Source organism: Parasteatoda tepidariorum, chromosome 3 (genome assembly GCF_043381705.1).
Source record: "Parasteatoda tepidariorum isolate YZ-2023 chromosome 3, CAS_Ptep_4.0, whole genome shotgun sequence".
In the NCBI taxonomy this organism is placed as follows: Eukaryota; Metazoa; Arthropoda; class Arachnida; order Araneae; family Theridiidae; genus Parasteatoda; species Parasteatoda tepidariorum.
In genome coordinates this window covers 57748150-57771129 of record NC_092206.1, presented here as the reverse complement: position 1 = coordinate 57771129, position 22980 = coordinate 57748150, and the positions used below count along the sequence as shown (strand labels likewise).

General features: G+C 28.9%; 2 long non-coding RNA genes across 5 annotated transcripts in view; one reads left to right on the top strand and one right to left on the bottom strand.

The window, feature by feature from the left end:
- LOC107436716 (uncharacterized) overlaps positions 1 to 22980 on the top strand; it is a 486858-nt gene that overhangs the window by 454113 nt on the left and 9765 nt on the right. The window lies entirely within an intron of this gene.
- The window catches only part of LOC107436714 (uncharacterized), a 108952-nt gene continuing 97676 nt past the window's right edge, over positions 11705 to 22980 (bottom strand). For all 4 annotated transcript variants that reach the window (XR_011636418.1, XR_006224833.2, XR_006224831.2 and 1 more), the window contains exon 4: positions 11705 to 12337. This is a non-coding gene — a long non-coding RNA (uncharacterized lncRNA). The remainder of the gene's footprint in view (positions 12338 to 22980) is intronic.

The window sequence follows — 22980 nt, the reverse complement described above, 5'->3', positions numbered from 1 at the left end:
AAGTTACCTTATTATTTTAGTAAAAAGTTATAAGGCGTTATACAGCGTTAATCATCATCAGTTAAATGCCATAATCAGTTAAAGTCTGCCATAAATTACTGAAAGTAAGATATGAATACAATACTAATACTTGTTATTTATAAGGAAGGGACAATCAATCAGCTTTAAGTTGACCATTTTGCCTTTAATTGCTTTTTTTTTCTTAGCTTCTTTTAAAAACTAAAATTTATTTGAAACTATATATATATTTTTAAATATCAGATTTTCTTCATCAGAAACCTTTCATGAGAAAGTTTAACTAAGATCTTAAATATTTTAATTAATAATATTAATTTTGCGCTACTACTTCGCCGATCTATTTATTTTATATTTTAGTCAAATAGTCTTGAACCTGTGACAACCAACTTTTATTATGATTCTTCATTTGAATGTAGTTTCAAGAATAAATATAATCTGTTATTTCTTACAAACTATAAATAATACTTAAAATAATTCCCATTGTTATGCTAACCTAATATTCTGTTCTTTTTTCTTTCTTTTTTCTTAAACTTTGTTTTAGATAATTATTTAGTCATTATTTATTGCTTGATATTATTGCTTATAAGGACACTGTTAAATAAAAAAAAATTAATCAATGTAATTAAAATGAAAAGCAAACTTAATTTTAATCCTTTTGAGATATTTTTGTTTAAATTTAGTTCAAAATTCTCAGGAATTTTTTTCAAGAAAGTACTTAAAGTTTATTAACTTATTTTAAATATTTTTAAATTTTAGCAATTTAAAAAGAAAAAATACAGGAATAAATTAACTCCGATATTTAACTCAATAATTATTTCATGAAAAAGACTTTAAGCACCTTTTATTATTTTTATCCTTCTCTACAATTATAAAAAACCCTAACTATTTACCCCACATAATTTGCTTTCCTGTGTAATAGTTGTTTTTCTTCTATTGTAAATCAATGCTCGGCAGGAAAAGTATTATACAGATTTGTCCGTAAATGAGACAAATAAAATCTCTACAACATTTCTGATTTTTAACGAAGAACATGTCTTTTAGGGAAGAAAAGTAACAGTATACATATTTTACAAATAGAGTAATAAGAGCTTTAATTGCCATACAGTTACATCAAAAAGAAGTTTCACTTTATTTTGATTAAAATTTTCGCATGCACGTTTGAATAAGTCAAAACAAACGAAAATCTGACACTTGTCATATTAAATGTCCTGGAAATCAAGAATGTGTTTTTAAATGATGTTAAGCATTAAAAAATCTAGATTCGTGTATCAAAAAATGTATAAGTTAATGTTCCAGTTAAAATTATTTAGAATTTTTTTTCACCTTTGATTTCATTATATTTTTTTGAAAATATTTAAATATTTCAGGAATTCTCCAGAATACCGGAGAAATCACTTTAAAAAATCGCTCTTCCCGATCTTTTAGAAATTCAGGGTAAAATAAATAAATAAAATTCGTTTAATATTTTTCAGGGTTAAAAAAATTCAAAAAAAAAAAATTCATCTAATTTTTCAATACAAAAAAATTTAAAAAATGTTTAATATAATTTTTTGGGGGTTAAAAAATTTAATTTTTCAGATGAAGAAAAGGTAAAATTGTTTTATTTAATTTCAGGATAAAAAAAGATGGATTAAAATGTTAGCATAGTTTTTTCAGGGCAAAAAAATAGGAAAGAAATTTTAATATGATTTTTTTGGATAAAAAAACTTAAATTTAAGTCTTATTTAAAGGATGGATAAATTTAATTGCAGTCAACTGGGTAGACAAATTTAATCGACGATGAAATTTAAGGTTTCGGTCTATTTTTATCTGTTTAATCTATCCAATAGTAAAAAATATCAAACCTTTTTTTTTATTTGTATATGCGTAGAGGAAAATTAATGAATATATTTAAAAAATTATTTAAAAAAAAGTAAAATAGCGTGTCCTTAATTTCCGCTAACATTGTTTGACACATTAGTTATACTAGCTCCCGTCTTATTGTTACGTTCTTAATTGCAATTTACTAAAATATTGTTACTACTGTTTCTTGAGACAGTTTCCCCAAGCGGTGTATAATCAACATATTTAGCAGCATATAATCAAAAGCTTTAAGCATTATTTAATCAAATTAATAAGCTAAAAAGTAAGTTAATGGTTTTACACTAAAATTATAAAAATAACGATTTTTTTTTAAAAAATTTCACCCTACGTAAATTTTCTCACATCAAAAATAAGCATTACACCACACTAGAAATTAAGTTTCTTCATTTTAGGCAAAATTTTTTAAAATTTTATTTCAATATTTTCAACATTTCTTTTATCACCAAAAGCATTTTTTTCAGAAACATAACCAAACGTAATATTATTTCGTTCTAAAACCTAAGCATTAATCCCACTTATAGAGTGCAGTTATATTAACAAAACAAAGAAACAAAAAGATTTATATTTTCAGCTATTTTTTCATCGCCAACCAAAAAATAAACCGAAAATTAGATTCATCTCTTTAGCTAACGTCGACTTCCAGTACTGTTTTACACAATTTGACTTTGTGTTACAGGAATTTACTTCCGCTAATAATTCTTCCAAATTGCAAACAAAACTAAATTCGAAATGAGTTCGCCAGCCCAACACTGTAAGCCTAGAGGAGCTTCCAGAAAATAAATATCGCACCATTGTTGTTGGCGGGAAATTAGTTATAACGAAGTAAACTCCGTACATTTGAAAGCAACGTATGACTTTAATTACACGCATAAATCCTCGCTTGGAAAGGTCTAGAAATGCTGGCTTGGCTATTCGAATCTTTCCCCAAAGAGTCTCCAAAAGATATCTCTTAGTTTAAAAGAGAGAGAAAAGCATTTTATGGCGTGGAAAAGCGCCAGAAAATGCTTTTGCAAACGGCTTCAGAGAAAGTGAATTGATTGAGTCTTACTGTAAAAGAAAATCTTGCAATACTTTTGCAGCAGGAGGGTAAATTTTCCATCTTATTTTGCTGCTCTCTGCGGGCTCACTTGGCGAGATTAATTATCGACGGTAATGTCTTTTACCTCCTGTTTGTTCCACCCTAGGGGCTTTTCACTAACGACTCTTTTCCAAAGCATCTTATTCTGAAGGTTGGAGAAATCCTGGCTCTCAACCCTTTTCCGAGTTTAATTAGTTTCTTGCACTCAAATTTTTGGAGACATTTTTTTTTCTTTCTCGGAATGGAGAGTCGTTTACACTTGGTTATTTACATAAATTGGGAATTCATATGCTACCACGAAATTCTAAACCATGAACTTGTTTATTTTTTGATTCCATCTCTGAAATTCTAATATTTTAAGCCTAATTAAACTCGATGCCAGTTACTCTCGCTTACATGAGTAATTAAAGTACTCCGAACTCCAGCAGTTTTAATATTAGATAAGTAGATTGGTTTCAAAGCAAACCTTATCAAACTGGAAACTTTTTTTTTTCAGTTTTCTTTTTAAATTTTATTTATACATCAATGTAAGTATAAAACTGAAAGAATTTTAGTGTGCCTTAACCATTAAACAAACCTTACTACACTGATATAAATTTTGGAGTGCGTTCAATCATGATGTCGATCGATGGCTCAATTTGATCGTAAACATATTCCAATTTAACAATTTATTAAAACTGCTGGCATATTTGCAACGTATTATGGTTTAAGATACTAATATTATGGTTCAACTTTGAACTGATTTTTATGAGAATTTACAAATTTGGCACTGTAAAAAATTCCGGATCAAATTGCGGTATATAGTACGGTAAAAGCATTTTGGGTGTATCGTCCTTAAAAATTAGCGTAAAGCATTATACTGTAATTTTTACAGCAGTATTTATTTCAGTTAAGTGATTCAGTGATTTCACGGTAAATATTTAACGGTATATCAGGATTTTATGGTAAAAAATACCGGCTCTCTGAGTACCGATACCTTTTACCGTAATTTGATCCGGAATTTTTTACGGTGTAGAAAATAAATTCAAGGCTATAATTGCTAACTGCTTTATTTTAGTTGAACAAAATCATAGCCCTGTTAATTGCTATTTATTAAAATGATCATGTCGTATGAAGTCTTTAAAATCTGCAATATTTATTTTTTTATTTTTTTTATTTTTTTTTTTTTTTGTAATGAAACTTATTAATGATGTGCATTTTCAAGATAACTTACTATTAAAATATCTTCTTAACTTAAACTAAAGTATCGAGATGTATTAACCATTTAATTTCTGATTTAATATAAATTTTTTATTTGTAAAATTTAAGATTTTAAATTCTGATTTGTGAAATCTAGGGGAATCAATTCATGCTCTAGATTTTTCACTTTTCTATCTCAAATGCATGATTCATCCCGATTGCATATGCTTAAAAACTTTCTTCATAAAAACACCGTGGGACTAAAAGATGAAATGCACTTCTTAGCACGTGTGACCGATATTAGTAATGGTAGGATTAAAGCAGGCATCACCCTGAACTCTTACATCAAAGAAGGGTTTAAAGAGGTGTGAGTTTTCATGGGGTGTAAGGGATGAAGAAAAAAAAAATTATTAATGGGGTCAGCAGTTCCTCTTAAACGGGAAGTAAGATTTCCTTATACCCAAATCCCGAAGAAACCCTCCTTGGCTATTGTAACCACCCGATTGAAGAATATAAATGTTTGATGACCTGATTATTTTTTTATTGGGAGGGGATTTCAGGGGATAAGGAAGGCGGAAGTAAAAATCAGGTGATGTGTCTAACATGCTTTTCCTTTCGAAACTTATCTCATGTAGTATTTAAGGGATTATTATATTTTTTTTACCTCGTTGCACCCCTTCTATTTTGCACCTCTTCTAAGGTCATGTTCATGAAATGAAAAAAGGGGTTGAGGGTACCCTTTTTTTTAAATTCTGACTTCCGCGTGGGAAAAGAACGCGGTACTATTGTATCGGGGTTAATAAACGAAAGTGGGGTTTGAAAGGGGTTTTTCGGGAGTTTTTCTGCTGCGGAATGTTCGCTTCTTTCTTGAACGGGAGTTTTTTTGCGTTTTTTGAAAACTTTCAATTTTTGCTCCAGTTGGTGATTTGACAAGTGCTGATTTAGAGAAAGCTTCTTTCGTTAAGGTATGCAACTTTTCACTTGTCCACATTAATGTTATACGCTATATGTGCTTTTAATGTTTTCTAGTTAGTCTAGCAAACAGTAATTCAATTTTAAAAATTAGTATACTTGTTTATTTTTTCTAAAATTTCATAAAATTTAAATTATTTTTCTTAAATGCTTGCACATCAATGTGCACGCTTTTTTATAATTAGTTAAGTACAGAATAAAAGTTCCAAAATATCGGCTACAAGTGTCTTATTAAAGGCTGAATAGAAAAAAAATTCCTCTGTAGATAAATGTATTATTTCAATTCGTATTTTCTTTTCATTGAAACACTATTTAGATGTCGATTTTATTTAATATTGATTTAGGAGTCATAATAAAAAAAATTTCTTACAATGGCTTTTCCCGACCTTTAATTTAATAATAAAACTAACTGGACTTAAAAAATATTATATGTGAAAGAAAATACTTATTAAAACATATTATAAATGTTATTAGGTAAAATTAAGTTGATCCGGGAAAATTAATGTAATTTTTGAACACTCTGAAATTGTTTGAATGTTTTTTTTTCAAATGCCTACATATCTTTTGCAAAATATTTTTAAAAACGTTATAAGATTTTTAAAAATTTATGATTTTATTTTTGATATGAATATTGATGATTTTATTTTGACACCTAAATAAATTTCCCTTTCATTTTGAATAAAACATGTTCTTATTTTGATTTGTGTTCAGTAAATTTTGTATTAGTGCTCAAAAGAAAAACATCTAAAAAGTTTCTAAAATTAATATTTCCTAATTTTACGTCATATTTATTTATACTTTACATTTAAATGTTTGCATTTAAGTGTTAATATTCTAAATTTTATGAAGTTATCTTTAAAAACTTTTTATACAGATTGTTTTAAATTTGAAAAAAAAAAACACGTAAAAAATTATCATTGTGAAAAATATCCCTCTCACTTTCAACTTTACTTTTTATTTTATAACCGTCGTTGAACAGCCGACACAAATTTGGGTTTACGACTGCTAATGTTCAACTTCGTAGCCTTGTAATTTTGAACCCAATCCAGAAGACAAAAGAACTCCTGGATCAAGTATTGGGAGAAATTTGTCTGCGTGTGAACTTTTTGATGGAACCGCATTTGCGTTGCATGGAGAGGAAGACCACGGAAACCTCCCTCGGTTAGCCTGACGGCAAGAGGACTCTAACCCATGATCTGTCTTCCACTGAAGATATTTCCCGTTGGCACTGTGGTCGGTGCAAGCTGGATGCGGAATTCGCATAGACCAGCCCTCTCTGGGATTTGGACCCGGTTCACCTCATTAGAAGGCGAACTCTCTTTCCTCTGAACCATCGCGGTTTTTTAAACTTTACTTGGGGGAAGAAAAAAAAACATACTCAAATCCTAACTTGCCTTTTAACTGATTTATCTTTTATTATTGAGTATTTTTAAGAAAAAATCTGGCATATCAATTAGTTTCCAACAGTCGTCAAATGGCGCTTTTTGTTAAAACAGCGAATTATGTCATATTTTGTGAATTATGTCATATTTTTGATAATCATAAATTTCATAATTTAAGGAATTTTATTGCCAGTTTGAATTCATGACGGTTTAGGGTCAAAATACTTTTTAACTTACCATAGTGATATTTTTATTTCATTTCTAGAATTGTAGTATTTTATTGACTACTTCGTTTTTATTTAGTCACTAAAAATCGGGAAGAAACTAAACTGTTAAATTTTTTTTTTCTATTTTTTCCTGAGTTCAGACGGGCTAGTGTTTAAAAAAATAACCTTTAGGATAGTGATTTCCGGGCTCATGCTCATATTGCATGCTTAACCTTGGTTTCCAAAAGTGAGACTAAACTCTTTTCTAGTATCTTACTTTAAATCACAATTCTAATTTTTGCCTTTTTTTAATTATTACTAAAGGGCACTATCGCCTGCTTGCTATTGGTGTTTTTTGTAAAGATGCTTAAGACTGCTTACTCCTTTAATATTTAAGTTTTTAGTTCTTTGTTTCAACGCGAAAAAAAAACTGATGGATTAAGAGACAATATTCATATATACGTCTTTGGGTTTTATATAATATAGATAGGCCAGCGGAATAACTTTTTGACTATTTATTTTTTTATTTACCAAGTTCAAGGGGAAACCCTTAATTTTCTTCTATTTTTCAAATAAAATGTTAAATAATTTCGAGTACAGGGTGCGTAGCCAAACCTTTCAACAAAAAATAAGCACCCTTTAAGTACTTTTAAAGCACTCAAAGAATATTTTTAAGCACTACTATATACATTAACAAAATGCAAAATAATTTTAAAAGACTTTACATGATCATGATATAACAACTAGTTTCTCACAAAGAACTCTTTTTTTATTTTATTATATTCTTCTTCGTCTCATTGGCACGACAGCCTTAGATGGACCCTGGCTTTCTCAACAAGCCTATGCCAAGACATTCTTCCCTTAGCCAAGGTTCTCCAGTTTATTATCTTTAAAACTTGTAGGTCCTTTTCAAGGCAGTCTAAAATTCTTAGGTTTGGCCGTCCTCTTTTTCTTGTACCTGTTGGTTTTATTATATTAGCCACCATAAAAAGATCGAGAGATTTTTCGGTTCGAAAAATGAGGGTAGAAAATAAGGTCTGAAATTGAGAATATCTTGCAAAATGCAGCAGAGTAGCACATGAAAGTGCTAGAATCTCACCAAACCCAGCTCAGTAGACGCACATGCGGACTCGCAAGTATTTCATCAAACATGTAAAATTATTGGCGCTAACGATTGGAAATAGATTGAATTGTGAAAAGACGGAACGTGGAATAGAACAATGTGAAACGCACTCTTTTGCAGAATACGTGGCGAAAATCAACACGGTAAAGAAAAAAAAAAACTCATTTTCGAAAAGGGATTACCAAACACTTTAAAAAAACACCCAATGAAAAAAGCACATTTAAGGGCTTTTAAAAATCGAAAATAAGCACATTTAAGCACTATTTGCTACGCACCATGGAGTAGGTTTGTGCTTAAAAAATTGTGTTCATAATAACTAGGCTCGGATTGCATGTCTGGATCAGGTCATCTAATATAAACCTAACGCCCTAGTTTATCTTTGTTAATTAAGCGCAATCTTTCAATTTCAATAATAAAAACTGAGAAAAAGTAGTAATTTTTTCGAATAGCATTTAGCTTATTAACTGATTAAAAACTTCATTCCCTTCAAAAATACATAAATATGTAAGAACAGTCGTTCAAAAACAGGCGCCCATTTTCAAGACTTATCAGATGTGATGGAGAAGAAATAAAAGTGATTTGAAGTATAAAATAAAAGTTGATAACGAAAAATTAAAAAATATAGGTGAGAAACGAAACTAGAAACGCCACAGTAGCCAAGAAGGTAAGAATAAAAATCAGAAGAAAAAAAACAGTGACCGAGAGGGGAAAATTATGGTAAAACACATTTCCACGCGTTTTTATTAATTTAGCTATTCATTTATTTTTTTACAAATTTTCCGAAGATTCGTAATTTTCATATTTTTCCTCAAATAAATAGTTATTGTGAACAAATATATCAGCAGCCTCAACTGGTGACATTTTTATTAGATTTCATTTTTGTTCTGTAATTAATATTTTAAGCAATTGCATTCAAAAGAGGAAAATGATTTTTGATTTTATCAGAAAAAGTTTCTTTTGTAATAGAAATTTTTTTCTTCAATGCTGTGCTTGCACTTTTTCAGTTAAAACTCTTTTTAAAACCAGCTTACAAAGCAGGTGTTTGTCTTGTCAATCAGAAGAAGCGTAGGTATTATTTTTCACTTTTGAAACTGTGAAGAAGAAGAAGAAAAAAAATTCTATTGTATTGTGTTGAATGACAGTTGCAGTTGCTGATTTCTATTCATTTCCAAATAATTGCTCACCCTGTACTTTTTCATTTGATGCTTGGTTTACTGAACTGCAAGACTTGCATAATTTTCATGACGAAAAAAAGTGCCGATTCTTTTTTTTAGGAGTACTGAACTATAACAAATGTTTTTATTTATCAGGCTGAAATTGAATTTTGTTTTTAATGAAAAAAGAAGAAACTTTCCGAGATATAATAATAATTATTTTTTAAACATGCTGTAAGTATTTGCGTAACTTGGTTTATTAATGCTGTTTAATGATAATATTATTAGAAAATCTCATTTTTGAACTGCATGTTTTAGTCAAGGAGTTTGTGTTTGGTCGGTACATTGCATTACATATGTAGAATAAAAGCTAAAAAAATTTTTTTTAAAGTTTTCGAATATGTTTAAGGTGTCATATTTTTATTATAAATTATTATCGGAGTTTTTAATGCCCCTCTTTACAACCCCTCTATTTTCCTAATTTAAATTGCTATTGCTTCTGTATTTTACTAAGTTGAAACGATTCACCAAAATTACAAATAATTGAAACAAATCTAATTTTTTAGTTTAATTCTCCCAGTTTAATTCTTAAATTTACTAAAAATTTCCCAATTTGGACAAAAGTTTCCACCCAATAATCGTTAAAAATAGATTCATTAGTCTCAATTTCAGAAAATTATAAGCACAGAAAAAAAAAAAACTTTGAAAACTTTTTTTTACGTAAAAGTAACTTTTTAAATATCAAAAAATACGATCATAAACGCTTTTCATTTTTACATACCCTATGCTTCTCTTCATATTAACATTTTGCTCCGTTTTTTTTTTTTTTTTTTGACGCAGAAGGTCCTTGCGAAAAAGAAACCAACACAACAATCCTGAATAACAGCTACAAACTTCCAACAGTTTATTTTATGTAACTCTCTAAAAAGTTATATTTAATACGAACACAGTGCCTTCAGAAAACTGTCTCAAAGATTGCAACTTAGTTCGTGAAAATCCAATTCTTAGTTTCGAATGAGATTTCCTTTTGCACTAAGCTTATATAAAAAAGAAATTTAATACTTATTAAACAGAATAAAATCTATGTGATAGAAACTGTTTTGGATAGGAATCATATTTTAAATACCACTTAAATTTTCCCATTGCTTAACCAAAGCAATGATATTGAAAGGATAAAAATTAAAATGAATATTTTTCCTTTTAATTCACATTGACTATTTGAGCCTAACAATGCGGTCAAAATTGTAGCGTTTCAAAATAGTGTTCAATCTTCAAATATCTTGCTACGCGTTGATTAATTACCTTGCATCACAAGCAAGACAAAGATTGTCAGTTTCTACAAAAGATACTTACCTTTTCGTCTGCTTTGAAGCATGTTTCACTTTTACAAACTTATTTTCCACACATCTTTATTGCATAATACAATGTATAGTTGATTAATATATAGTTAACACACATAGGAGCAAAATAGGTACCGCAAATACTTTTTCTGGGTTAAATTACCTGTTCATGACATATACATAAAGTTACACCAAATGAAAACTGAAATGAATATTTTTCTTTCAATTCACATCTCTGCTTGACTTTTGGAGTTTAACTGTGTGGTCAAAATTCTGACGTTTCAAAAAAGTGTTCAATCTTCAAGTATCTTGCTATGCGATGGTTAATTACCTTATATCAGAAGCTGGACAAACATTGTCTGTTTCTACAAAATTACCTTTTACTTACCTTTTCGTTTGCTTAGAAGTATGCTTCATATTTGCAAACTTAATTTCCAGGCATCTTCATAGCATTATAAGATATTAAGGTTAATTAAAATACTACAAATACACTCAGAAGAGCCGGATGCCTCAGGGGATAGAGCGTTCGCCTTCCAATGAGGTGAACCGGGTTCGAATCCCGGTGATGGCTGGTCGATACGAATCCGTATCCGGCTTGCACCGACCACAGTGCTGACGTGAAATATCCTCAGTGGTAGACGGATCATGGGTTAGAGTCCCCTTGCCGTCAGGAAAACCGTGGGAGGTTCTCGTGGTCTTCCTCTCCATGTAACGCAAATGCGAGTTAGTTCCATCAAAAGTTCTCCACGAAGGCAAATTTCTCCCTATACTTGATCCAAGAGTTCCTTCGTCTTCTGGATTGGGTTCAAAATTTCAAGGCTACGGAGTTGAAAATTAGTAGTCGTAAACCCAAAAATTGGGTCGGCTGTTCAACGACGGTTGTAAAAAAAAATTACACTCGGAAGTAATAAAATAGGTAAAAAATAAATACATTTAAATATATTAGCAAATGACACAAATAATAAGTCGTATCAGATGAAAATTATCAAAATTGTGTGAATATGGAACTGTAAACGGAGAAATGAAGACGTGCATTTGAGGCGTTAATTTTTAAAACCATCTCAATCTAGATCAAAAATTTAAAAAGCAAGAAAAAATTTCTATTTAGGCATTCAAAATTAGGTAAACGTAGTTCAAAATAGTACTCAAGTACATTGTTACTTCTTAATAATGTAAATTTACAAAAAATAAATTTGAAAGAAATAGATAAGTAAGTAATAAAAAAAGTAAGTATAGGTCATTAGAAGTTTTTGCTGTTTTTTTTAATAAATAATATTATGATTATAAAATAAATAATTAAACTGCTTTTCGCATAAACCAATCTATTTTTTTTTTTTTTTTTGCTAACTCCCATTTATAGAATCCTTTTTTAATTGATGCATTTGGATATTACAATCATAGATTATTTTATTATCATATATTATTTTATTATATTACAATCATATATTGGATATAACAAACATAATCAGGAACCTAAGTAAAAAGGAAACATCCTTACTTTTCAATATTAAAAAAAAAAAGCAATTAAAATATTATTTTAAATTAAACATGAACAAACTCTTATTATTTTTAATTTTTTCAATACAGTTTTGATAATATTTTAATATTAATTATGAGAATAAAAATCTTAACTAATTTTATTCTTTTAACAACAAAAAATCATTATTTTTTTAATATTAAATGTGAGAATAGCAATAATATTTTATTTCAGGTATTGAAAAGGAAAATAAAATACTTTAATTATTAAAGCTAATAAAATTGCCTAAAAATAATAACATAGAATAGAAAAATAAACTAACAAATAAAATTTTATAACAAGTAATTTTTTTTTGCTTGTTTATTTTTCTATTCTTTACTATTATCCATGATTATTATGCCTTATTATAATGCATTATACAACATTAGCGAAAATTCTTGTGCATACTTTTCTTTTCATTGAAAGCCAACAATGATCTCAACTGCAGTGGATGTTCCACGATCTCTTCTATCTTTCTATTCTGGAAAGCTGGAACCTTTCTTAGGCTGGAAGAATTATAAAATAATTAAAAATCTTTCATATGAGCTCAACTTCCTTTGTATGAATTTGAAATGAAAGCAATGTCAAAAAATAATTTGAGCAAAACAATGTATCTATTTATTACCCCCGCTCCATGTCGCAGAACTGACACATTGTCGTAAGAGTTTAAATTGAAACTCCTATAATTGACCAATGTATTTTTCCGTTGACGCAGGTACAGACAAAATAAGCTTATTAGACAAAATAACATATCAGGGTGCGTAAAGATTTTTAAAAGTGCTTATTTTATGCTAGATTTACATTTCCTAAAAGCCCTTAAAGGTGCTTTTTTAATTGTGGGTTAGTAAAAATTGCTGTCTTTCAATTTTCTATCTTTCAAAATGAATTTTTTTTTCTTTGCTGTATCGATAGTCGTTATAAATTACAAAAATTCATGATTTTCGCAATTTTCTCTGCAATATTTATTAGAAACTAGTTTTTTTAATTTTTTTATCATGATTATGTTTTTGCCTTTTGTTTATTTCGTCTATATAAATTTAGAACTTTAGACAAAAGGAAGAAATAATTTTTATTACTACACATATCCTGATAATGATTTTTTTTTTTTAAGAAAAAAAGTAATTAAAAATATTTATCTGCTTAAAAAGTGCTTATTTTTTGTTGAAAAATCTGGTCAACTTACCCAGTAAACACAAGGCGTTAATCTCTCTAAACGTCTTTTATGCACAAGGTTGTGACAATTCCTTTAATTTTTACCGAAAGGGGATTGCGAACTGCATTTGTTCTTATTAGAGCATCCATGGTATGCTTTATAGCAGTATATCTCGACCCCATTTATTCGAAGGATCATTAAAATAAATATAAATAAAATTTATCGTAATTTTTACACAAATATTTTATTTTTTATTCAAATCAGGTAGCCATGTCTAGGTTGCAAAAGAATACCACTAAATGCGAAATAAATAAAAAGAAAATAAACATTCAAAAACAAATAACTAAATTTAATGTGATTACTGTTGTTGTATGTTGCTGACAAACATGTCGATTCTAGGTGTCAGCCATTTACAACACCACGTAACATAGCCAAATTATGTAAAAATAGAAACAAAAACTTTTTCCTATTTTTTTTTTTTTAAATGTTGTTTGCGTTTAAGCACGATAAATGTAAAAACTGCAGGAAAAAAGCAAAAACTATATCTGAACTGCATATTTACTGAAATGACATGATTTCAAATAGGCAAGCACAAAATCTCTTCTGTTTAAATACTATAGAAAGAAACTCTGTTGCTAAAATATCACTTTGACGAAATACTGCCCATGAGTGCAAAACTCATATAATATTATTAATTTAAAAAATGTTGGACGATAATTGAAAATCTTTCAAAGGAACATTTCATTATGTTTTAACGAAATTCGATCCAATTCCGTTCATTTCCAGGCCATTGTGACAAATTAGGTAGCATATCTTTGAATTTTCCCTTTGATTATGGACTTTTCACCGAACTGGCTAAGCAACCGGCTAAATTCAAAGTAAGTTCTCCCTAAACAGCGCAGAGTGTTCACTTACTAGAGAAAAGAAAAATTTAAAAGACATTCTAAAAAGAACGGTTTTAAAAATATGTTTAAACGTAAAAATGTCATTAAATGAAAGAGTTTTGGTCATTAAATGAAGAGATTGGTAAAATTTTCTTTCGCAGGAAGCTCCTTACAGTTGTGTGTTTCCTAACCTGATGTCTTTTATTGCAGTATAATGTCTCTTAGAACATTTTTTATTTGTTCTTCAATTGTGGGATATTTTGTTTGCGTGATGATATAGACTCACGAAAGATATAGATATCTTTTTCACCGTGTCATTTTTTTTCATTTCAATATTCAACCTATAATTTGTTCTGCTACGCGCGTCAAATAATTTTTGATCCAGTAATAATTAGTTTTAATTATATAATCTCGAAAAAAAAAGTCAATAGTGGTTCGTATTCGCGCATTTATATGCTGACCTCCAAAAGGAAACAAAAATTCCTGTAAGACATAAAATAATGGCTATAAAACACTCTTTTATTAACAAAAACATTTAATTCATTTAGCCTTTAAAAGAAAAGACACGCAAGTAGGTAATCATGCTCAGTTATTAAATTCCTATGTCTCGTTCTAGTCACATTTGAATAGCATTCAGAATAATTTAAAAAAAAAAATCCATACTGAAATTTTATACTTAAATTGTTATAGTTTTTCCAGACCAATTCCGCTAATAGTGTAAGTTAAAAAAATTTATCATTAAATTCATCGGTTTTTTTTATTTATTTTTTATTTTTGTGCTGAACTGTCACATAATGTTTCAGTTTGGAAAAATTAATTAAATTAATTCCTAAAAGGTTAACATTCAACCTTTTGAATTTCGTTGAGTTTTAAATGCTTGTAGCTTATGATTTAAGTTATGTTTCTTATTTAAGTTATACTCTAATAGTATTTTTAAAGCAATTTCCACAAAAAATTACATTAGCTTGATGAAGTTTTCAAAATTAATAATCCATAAATATTTAGGAGAACTTCATAACCTGAATCCCCAAATCAGTATGTTACCTGAATTAGGATTTTAAAAAAATTATCTATCCGCGAAGACATACAAAAGTAAAGACAAGTACAAAAGCAAAGACATTGACTTTCAAAATTCTTATATTAACTCCGTTCCTAATTATATATATGAAAGAAAAAAAAAACTTTAAAGAAATGCAATAGCATGAAAAAAGTTTTAACATCAATAAATAGGTTTTTAGTAGCACATTCGTTTAAAAATTTTAAAAAAAAAGAAAAAACTGAACAAGAAGACACATGAATGTAATTACAAAGTGTCTACACTTTGTTCTTTTTTTTTTTTTTTTTTTCTTTTTGTATAATTTACCGAATTTTGGATAAAATTTTTTAAGTAAATTGTAGGCACCTCTCTGGCCCATGTTCAAATTGTTTTAAGAATTTTTTTTTTAAATTGGAAAATTTAATCATTTAAATCAAAGTAAAATAAAAAAATCTATCAAAAAATTAATCAGGTAAAATAAATTTTAGCGATCAGAAAATTTTAACAAAAACAAAAAATATTAATTGTGAACAACAACTAGTGGATCGTGTTAAAAAAAAGGGAAAAAAAGAAAATTGATTAAATGGTTTTTTAAGAAAAACTTCATCAATTTGACCATTTATACATGAGAAAGAACATCTATCTTTATTAATAAAGATAGATGTTTGATTGGTGGTGGAATAAGTAAAATCATCAACAATTTTTTAAAAAAGAGATTTTCTGCGTGTATATGAATCCGATTATTATTGAAGCATTATTGTTTGTGTTTTTCTTTATAAAAATAATTCAATTAAAAATAATTCTTCTTAAAAATAATCTCGATTTCGTTTTTTTAATACAATTTTAATTTTTTTTATTTCTCAAATATCTGTTATCAGATAATATGTCCTTTAAAAATGTACTCAAATAACAGCTATATATTTTTCAAAAGAATAAATAATAATAAAATTATGTATATTATGGTATGTTTTTATACTTTCATCTTTTTCACCACCCCCCTTATTTCGATTAAAAATCCTAAGTTGAATCGATGTAGCAATTATAGGGATTAAAAAAAGATACCTTTTCGGATCATTAAAAGACTTGTACGAATAGTAACGGGTTACAGAATTAAGCCGTTAGAGGGTTACCTATAACTTAGTGGGTATCCGCAAAGGCAATTTGTAATATTTTTATAAGTGAAATAAATTTTGAGGTGCTCAAATTTTCGACCGCGCATCTGCCTATACTTATTGGGATACCTATTTTCCAATTTGCGGGTACTCACCCTATTTTATTACGATTACTAATGTTCAGATCCGTAGCCTTATAATTTTGAACCTCCTCCAGGAGACAAGGGAACTCCTGGATCAAGTATTGGGAAACATTTTCCTTCTTGAAGGACTTTTTGATGGAACTAACCCACATTTGCGTTACATTGAGACGAAAATCTCCTACGGTTATCCTGACGGTAAGAGGACTCTAACCCATGATCCGTCTATCACTGAAGATATTTTACGCCAGCACTGTGGTGGGGCAAGTCGGATGCGGAATTCGTATCGACCAGCCATTGCTGAGATTCGAACCCGATTCCTCTCATTAGAAGGGGAACGTGTTATCTCCTGAGCCATCATGGCTCAACCCACCTTATTTTGAAGGTTGAGAATCAAAATCTATCGAAAAAGCGATATTCTAAGAAAGTATGTTTTTGTGTTTCATTTCGTACTTTTAAATATCGCCTGCACTAATTAATTAGCATATTTAAGGTCAGGCTCTCGAATCATTAAGATTTAGTCTTAGTGCGATAATTCGTCCAAAACTTATCAAGGTGTTCGCTTTTTTTTATTTTGCTCACTATACTTGTTCAAATTGTACTTACTTTCAATAATTGTACTTACTTTCAATAATGTAATACTTTCAATAAACCAATGTCTTTGAGCCGCAATGGCTCAGACGAGCGTTCGCCTTCCAATGAGGCGAACCGGGTTCGAATCCCAGTCGATATGAATTCCGCATCCGGCTTGTACCAACCACAGTGCTGACCTGAAATATCCTCTGTGGTAGACGGATCATGGGTTAGAGTCCCCTTGCCCTTATGCTAACCGTGGGAAGTTCTCGTGGTCTTCCTCTCCATGTAACGCAAATGCGGGGTAGCTCCATCAAAATGATATATATGAGGGACATGAAAAATAGCAATCGACAAATGAAATGGCAACGATAGATTCATAAAAAATGCATAAAAAATAACAAAAATAAATAGATTAATTAATTAATAAAAAAAAGATGTATTTTTCTTACTGTTAATTAATTCAAATCTCATTCAAATAATCCTTCAAATGCTAATTCAAATAATAATTCGATTTGTCTACGTGCAGAAAAAGGATATCTATATTGTTTTTTGTTATTTTGACTACTGACACCCCCTCCCCCCGTTTGTCGCTCGGTGATAACAGTTTAAGTCGAATCATAATTAATATAATTCGATTTATAAAAAGCGAACGACTACGGTAATTATTCAAAAATGTGCACTTTCTATTGACGGGAAATATTACATTAAAAGCTACCTAAATTATTTCTTACTACAACAGGTCTGTACTACCCTACTTTTGTTTAGCCATGGTAAAAATGAAGTATCTCCTGGTAAATAAATTTTGAAATACCGAACTTTTTGCAAATTTATGCAAAAGAAAACAAATATGAACATTTAATCTGTTATATCTTCGATGTAATTTTATGGGAAATGTAAGAGCTGCTAAAGATGCTTATAATAAGTAAAACTATAGTGGTGGTTTAAAAAATTGCCATGATTAGAAATACATTATAATATCATTCAGTCGGTGATCATATATTAACGTGACTGTTACTGTTGCTTCACTTTTACAACGAAAAGGGGATTAAATGTGATGCAATAAAGCAAAATGAGTAATTAAAATAAAATAAAGAAGTAAAATTTTTAAAAATGACAAGTTACACCACTTTTACAATGAATGACACATCTAATAATTCTAATAATTAAAACAAATAGATTAACATTCGGTGGTTTAAAGAATTGCGATGATTAAAAATGCATTAGAATATCATTCTGTCAGGGATCATATATTAACTAGACTATTACAGTTTCTTCATTTTTTTAATAAAAGATGTGACTAAATATGATGCAAAAAAAAAACAAAAGTGGATAAATAAATTAATAAAATAAAGAATACATGTTTTAAAAATGTCGAGTTTCACCACTTTTACAATGAATGACTCATCGAATAATTAAACTATAACATTTGATGGTTTAAGGAATTACCATGATTAAAAATGCATTAGATTATCATTCAGTCAGTGATCATATCTTAACTCGACTATTACAGTTTCTTCACTTTTATAATAAAAGATGTGACTAAATATGATGCAACAAGTCAAAAGTAGATAAATAAAATAAAAAATATATTTTAATAATGTCGAGTTGCACCTCTTTCTTTTACGATAAACGACGCATCGAATAATTAAACTATAACATTTGTTGGTTTAAGGAATTGCCATGATTGAAAATGCATCAGAATATCATTCAGTCAGTGATCATATATTAAAGCGACTGTTACAGTTTTTTCATTTTTATGCGACTAAATATGATGCAACAAATCAAAAGTAGATAAATAAATTAATTAATAAAATAAAAAATACATATTTTTAATAATGTCGAGTTGCACCACTTTTACAATGAACGACACATCGAATAATTAAACTATAACATTTGGTGGTTTAAGGAATTGCCTTGATTAAAAATGCATTAGAATATCATTCAGTCAGTGATCTTATATTAACTCGACTATTACAGTTTCTTCATTTTTTAAATAAAAGATGTGACTAAATATGATGCAAAAAAAACAAAAGTGGATATATAAATTAATAAAATAAAAAGTACATATTTTTAATAATATCGAGTTACATCACTTTTACAACGTACGGCACATCTAATAATTAAACTGTAACATTTGGTGGTGTAAGGAATTACCATGATTAAAAATGCAGTAGAATATCAGCAAGTAAGTGATCATATATTAACGCGACTGTTACCGTTCTCTTCTTTTTTATAATAAAGGATGTGATTATATATGATACAACAAAATAATAAATAAATAAATCCAAAAAAATAAATAAAATAAAAAAATACGTATTAAATGTTCATATAAAAATACATATTAAAAGGTGTAACTACATTACACCACTTTTACAATGAACGACACATCTAATAATTAAAACTATAGATTAAGATTTGGTGGTTTAAAGGATTGCCCTGATTAAAAATGCATCGCCAAATGAAATAATAAAGAAAGTTGGCGTCGAAATACTGTCAAAGATAATCAAGAAAAGAGGAAGGGATCGTGAGCATTAATCTTACGTGAAAACGAGTTTATTGGCTGACTAAACGTAACTCAACTACGTTTTCCAGGCACGTTTCTTTCACGTTTTCCCTAATCGTCCATTCTGCACACCAGGGGAATTCTTCCTTATCTTCACTTTTATGCAAATGAGGATGAGGGCTGGGCCATTCTCTTTCTAACACAGACTTCATTTAGGACTGTTATTTATGACACTGAAGGAAAACTCTGTCTGCGTCACACACTTTTTAACGACTGTATTTCTTTTGGAGAGATCAGATGAATTGTTTTTTACTGCTTCTCATATTGTTTCTTATAAAGATGCATTTCACAAAATAAATAAATGAATGAAAAATAATTTATTTTTTGCAGGATTTATTTGTCTCTAATAACGTTTTCTTAAAAAGAAATTAAACTTACAACGTCATGACGTATATATTTTTTTCCAATGGAAAATTGAACCTTTAATATAGTGACGCTTTTATTAAAATAGGAAATCGAATCTTCAACTTCATGGCGCATTTTATTTATTTAAGGAAATTATATGCTTATCAGCAACAGTTTTTTTTTTTCAACAGGGGAGTTTCTTTTTTTTCATTTAAAATAATATTTAGAATAACGCAATCATATGAACGCAAATATGCTAATATATTAATGTGATTCGAGAATATAGTTTCAGAAGTGATAAATCTTAATGCTTGTTTATAATTAAAAAAAAATAATAATAAAGCTATTTTATCGAATTTTGTATGGTTTTTAGTCTGGAGTTGGCACAAATAACTTAGTCTAAGTAAATTCAAGTCTCTGAGAGATATTTTAATATTTCTAATTAATGTTTACTTATTTACATTTTAAGTCCTTAATGCCAAAGTTTTTAAAATTTCAATTTCCTTACGTAGATAAGTAGGTAGGTATTTTATTTACGTCGCACTAGGGCTGCATAATGGGTTGTTGGCAACTATCTGGGAAACATCGCTGAGGATGATCCGAAGACCATCACAATTTGGATGCTCTGCAGAGGGGATGGCTTATGCTATTAGCAAGTTGCATGCTATTAGCATGCAATCATTGCTTCAGTAGCCCGACGACCTGTACGCGAAGTTGAGCACTTTACGGTAGAACAGTTTAACGAGGACCGACACCACGCACCCTCGGTCCCTACGCAGGCTGATCAAAGCGCCCCCCCCCCTCTTATTGACTGCAACCGGTGATGCTTGACTTTGGTGTTCAACTAGAAATCGTGTCTTCACGATCAGTCCAGTACGGGGGGTTTCCTTACTTGAATAGTATTAAGACTTATACTTAAATATCCAAAACGATTGTTCAAGATATCACTCTATGTTAATTAATATGGCAACATAAATCACGTTTAAATCACATGATTAAATCATTTTAAATGACATTCCCCTTTTTGTTGCTGATTATTGTACTAGCAAACGACTTTAATGGTTGCAAAAAGGAAGGAGGAAAAATTATACATAATGTAATAGCATAAACAAAGTAAATAAATTTACATAAGCATCAGTAACGAAAAATTCTATGAATAGAATATATACCATAAATAAATAAAATTTTTAGTCACCTAATGTTTAAGTATGTATATCGATTCATATACACATCATTCATATTTTCGTCAACTATATGAAGATATTAAACACGCACAAAAAATGCCGGAATAATTTATTTTTTTTTAATATTGACATTTGAATGAAAAAAAAACACTGAAAATAAAATAAAATACTTAAATGGAGCTCGTTTAAAAAAATAATAAGGAAGAGAAGTTAAAATGAGTCAAATTTATAAAATAGTGTGTGAAAAAAAAAATGCATTCTTGAAAAAATTCAGTTGTATTGAAGCAGAATTATTGAATCTAAGCTTGGTATATCAATAAAGGGAGAAACTTGGAAAAAAATTGGTATTGCAATGCATTTTCCAGAAAATTTTTATTTCTTCCATAGCTTGAACAAAAAATGATATTCGATAATATTAGAAAATTGGGAAGAGACAGCTGTGAAAATTTTGAGAACCCATACACTGAGGTATGCATTTTAGTAAACATGACCAAACTTAATTTTTTTTTCTTAAATTTTGAAATTTTCCCTCGAAATATAGAATGCATTTTTATACATTTTGAAAGGATCACTTTAGAAAGCTTAAATATACTAAATTTTGCGACTTTTAAAAAATTTGAGGCTCTGTGGCTTCGTGTACCCCTTCCTCTGGCTATGGATATAGCAAATAAAATACACGAACTTTTTTTTATTGGAATTTATTTTTATTATATATTATTAATAAGGTTTAAGGCTATTATTTCTATAACAACCTCATGTTTCCTCACCAATATTATGTCACCAATTGTTGACTCGCAAATTAAATATTTTAAAAAAAAAAATTCGAATAATTACTGTTTGGATAAGTGGTAAAAAAATTAAAAGTCTCTACAGTTGATATTCACAAGATAGCATGCAATCGACAGATTTTTCACACATCTCCGACTAGCTGTCTCAATGGTTTTAATTAAACATTTCTACGCACAGGTTAATTTTAATCAGAACTAATCATCTCTGTATATGAAATCTACAACGAGATTCCGTTGGAATATTTGGAAATCCCCAGCACAACGTAAACAAGCCTTTCCTTTTAGGTAAAAGGATTTGTTAATCGATTAATCCAAATCATTAAAATTATCCGTTCCTTTCGTAATTATATGTGCTCGCACATTCATGTGAAAATGTTATGGCCAGTGACAACCGGATTTCGGGATAAATTGGTTTGACTGAGGTAAGGTGCAAGCATTAAAAGGCTATTAACACGATCGCGATTGCAGCGCCAAATCTACACCGTTTATACTTAGCACCGTTTACGAAAAGAGGTTGAAGAATTGGGAAGCAAAGCATTATTTTCTTTCTGTGACCTGAGCGCCATCTACTTTTTTAAAATAAGATTAAACTTTTCATTTTAAAAATATAAGTCGTTTTGTGTTTATATTTTTATCTAATTTTTTGTTTAATAATTTTATTACATCTTTTCGATAAAAAATCGAGACTGTCACAAATGCACGCAGAAGATAGAGTATTTTTCCTAAATATTAGTACAGATTTTCGAGTATACATAATGTTTAGTAAATATTTTAAATTAGTTTTTTTAATTTCATATATTGCTTGATTTTCGGTTTATTAATTTTTATCTTGGTAATATAAAAAATATTTGTTTTTTCTTTTTGGTATAATTATCCAAACGTGCTTAATTGTGCATAAGCTAAAGTTTATTAGAAGCTACACTTGTAATTTTTTCGATTCTTGTAAAGAAAAAGCTGGTTTAAATTATATACCCAGTTTGAAATTAGGATTGAATTTTAAAATGATGAATATAGTTTTGTAAATTCAGTAAATTATGTCAGAATTTCCAAAAGAAAATGTGGTAAAAATTAAAATAATTTTTCAGTGAAAAAATTAGTTAAATCGATGTATTAACAAATTACTACATTGATTATAATAAAAAAAACTCAAGTTTTCAAATAAAATAATGCAGACTTCGTGCATTACATAAGACGAAAAAAAAAGAACAATGTATATTTTCTTAAATACAAATATATTTTCTATGTATTTCCTTAATATGCAAATAAATAAAGCGTTTTGTACAGTACAAATTTTTTATAACGAACAAATAGTTTTTAAAGTCAATATATAATGCTTACAAAATTATTGCAAAAGCATTTAAATTTTAT